The 3,417-nt window shown below is 45.1% G+C and overlaps 1 pseudogene; it reads right to left on the bottom strand.

The window, feature by feature from the left end:
- Nucleotides 1–274: 274 nt before the first annotated feature.
- Nucleotides 275–908, bottom strand: LOC115461868 (annotated as a pseudogene).
- Nucleotides 909–3,417: the final 2,509 nt, after the last annotated feature.

Here is a 3,417-nt window from a genome sequence, read left to right as displayed (position 1 = left end):
ATAGAGAAATATTTTCTACCGCGGAAAACAGCATGCGCCAACTTTGAAATTAAGGCCAGGTGCCCTTGCTAGCCCAGCAATAGTGTCGATTTGGTGCACGATACCCACACATTAGCCCTACCGCAGCTTAGCAAAAGGGCCCCTAAATGACTCAGGGCTTTGATACAGGCAGGAATCAGACCACCATTAAGCAAAATAAGCATGTGCTTAGGGCACCAAGGGAAGGGGGCATCGCAGAGTTTTTTCCCCCCTAGCTATCAGGCCCTGAACTCTTTCACTGCTGTCTGCCACATCCATTATCCAACATGAGCTTCAGACACAAGTTTTGAACTCGTGTAAATGCTACATACAGTTGGCCATGTGTAAACACTGGTTCTGGTAGGAAAGTGCCAACTTTATCAAATGTTTGTACTTGAGACTTGTTAATTGTCATTGCAAAAGCTAATTTCACAGGAAATTGTTTTCGACGTAATGTAAATGGCAGGTCATTGTTAGATGGTGCTAGTTCAATAAGTGGTATAAAAACAGTACTCCCTGCAGTTGACCCAGTGACTAATAATGAGGTTAGGTTTCAAGTCTTTGACTATTAAGTGAGTTCCATTACATATACCTCTCCTGGTATTTAAACTCCTGAGTAGGATAATTATGGCTGCAATTTTTAAATGCAGTTTAAGGCAAGGCATGCCAGTTGGAGTTTGTTAAAGAAGGAATTCTATAGGGTATAACTGATGTTCCTCATCATTGGAGTCATGAATGGAGTCCGAACTTAAATAACTAACTGTCTCACCTTCTAAAATATTTATAACAGCCTCATTTATCTTGTCTACATGTGCATTTTTGGGGCAAAGAATAGCCTTTTTAGCAGTTAAAAACAGTATCTGCGGTAATTTTTTGACCAAAAATGGCATTAACTATATCGTCGTCACAAATGTGCTTCTGTGGGATTTCGATATTATCTTTGAAACAATCTGGACATGGAAGATTTGCGTCAGCTAAAGTAATAAGTCAGTTGTTGAAATCTGGGTCTACAGAGCGGATATTGTTGTTTCATTTTAGTATTTCAAAATTTTTCCATAGTTGATTTTACTTAATGGTTGCTTCAATAATTTGAGCTTGATCACCGTGTGGTATCACTGGTAGAGTTTGTCTAAAATCTCCACCAAGGAGAATAACTTTCCCGCCAAATGGTTTCTGATTGTTCATGATGTCTTTGAGGAGTCTTTCTACAGCAGTAAGTGCTATACTGGGTGCCATAGTTGATTCATCCCAAATAAGGATTTTAGCATCTCTAATGATGGAAGCATCGTTTGATGTTAATCTGATCCTTGATGTTGACATTTCCAGTAGAGGAACAGGTAACTTCAACTGTGAATGATAAGTTCGTCCTCCTAAAAGGAGGTTTGCAGCAATTCCTGTAGAAGCAACAGGTAGTGTAATTCCTCCAGCTCCTCGGATGTTGCTCAGGATAGTGCAATACGTATACGTTTTTCCACTTCCACCAGGACTGTCTAGGAAGAAGCATGTATGGGTTATGTTTTTTGTATTGCAGGCAGAAAGAATAGTATGAAATGCTTCCCTTTGCTCATTATTTAGGTTTTCAAGCATTTATTGAGCTTTACAGTTTTCATCTGCAACCTTGAAGGCAAGTTTAGGATCTTTTATTCTCTGGATGATTGTTGGTAAACCAAAGTGTTCAAGTTTTTTGCCATGTGTAGTCAGAACATCCTGGATTTTCTGAAGGCACAATTGTTCACAAACAGAGCAATCACCTTGGCAACCATGGATGTGTTGAAAATCTTGTATACATGGAGGGGCATAATCGAACAGAAACGCCTATCTCCATGGGCGTTAATCTCCGAGAACGGGTCCGTGAAGGGGCGGAGTGAACCGTATTTTCCAAAAAAAATAGACGCCCATGTTTTATTCGCCAAGGTGTGAGCTGGGCGTTTTTGCTTTTCAGCGATAATGGAAAATGAAAGCGCCCAGCTCAAAAACGAATACATCCAAGGCATTTGTTCATGGGAGGGGCCAGGATTCATAGTGCACTGGTCCCCCTCACATGCCAGGACACCAACCGGGCACCCTAGGGGGCACTTTTACAAAAACAAAAAAAAAGGTAAAAGAGCTCCCAGGTGCACAGCACCCTTCCCTTGGGTGTTGAGCCCCCCAAATCCCCCTCAAAACCCACTGCCCACAAGTCTACACCATTACTATAGCCCTAAGGGGTGAAGGGGGGCACCTACATGTGGGTACAGTGGGTTTGGGGGGGTTGGACGACTAAGCATTAAGCAGCACAATTGTAACAGGTAGGGGGGGGATGGGCCTGGGTCCACCTGCCTGACGTCCACTGCACCCCCTAACAACTGCTCCAGGGACCTGCATACTGCTGCTTGGGAGGAGGGTATGACATTTGAGGGTGAAAGTAAAAAGTTGTGAAACATCATTTTTTTGTGGTGGGAGGGGGGTTAGTGACCACTGGGGGAGTCAGAGGAGGTCATCCCCGACTCCCTCTGGGGGTCATCTGGTCATTTAGGGCACTTTTTGGGGCCTTATTCGTGAAAAAACAGGGTCCAGGAAAAGTGCCCTAAATTCTAGCTACAAACGCATCCATTATCGGCGAAAAGCGCCCATCTCTGTTCGGGTGATAACCACGCCCCAGTTCCGCCTTCACCACGCCTCCGACATGCCCCCGTCCACTTTGTCCGCATCCGCGACGGAGTGCAGTTGAAAGCGTCCAAAGTTCGGCTTTCGATTATACCGCTTTATTTGTTTTTGTGAGAAAAACGCCCATCTCCCGATTTAGGTCGGAACTTGGGCGTTTTTCTCGTTCGATTATAAGCTGGATAGTAACATAGTAGATGAAAACAGAAAAAGACCTGCATGGTCCATACAGTCTGCCCAACAAGATAAACTCATATGTGCTACTTTTTGTGTATACCTTACCTTGATTTCTACCTGTCCTTTTCAGGGCACAGACCGTGTAAGTCTGCCCAGCACTATCCCCGCCTCCCAACCACCAGCCCTTCCTCCCACCACCGGCTCTGGCACAGACCGTATAAGTCTGCCCAGCACTATCCCCGCCTCCCAACCACCAGCCCCTCCTCCCACCACCGGCTCTGGCACAGACCGTGTAAGTCTGCCCAGCACTATCACCGCATCCCAACCAGCAGCCCCTCCTCCCACCACCGGCTCTGGCACAGACCGTATAAGTCTGCCCAGCACTATCCCCGCCTCCCGCCACCGGCTCTATAGTAAGTTTGTATTTTTGGAAAATTTGTAACGCATTTGATGTTATGGAAAAAACACAAATGTATGCAAAAAGGTGTCTGATTTCCTGAGGCATGCTGCATATGACTGCATCGTCTAAGGTGTTCTCCCACAGAGTTTCATCGTCAATGAGCCCCATTTTCTTGGCTG

The sequence above is a fragment of the Microcaecilia unicolor genome, chromosome 2, assembly GCF_901765095.1.
Source record: "Microcaecilia unicolor chromosome 2, aMicUni1.1, whole genome shotgun sequence".
NCBI lineage: Eukaryota > Metazoa > Chordata > Amphibia > Gymnophiona > Siphonopidae > Microcaecilia > Microcaecilia unicolor.
This window is presented reverse-complemented; position numbering and strand designations above follow the sequence as displayed.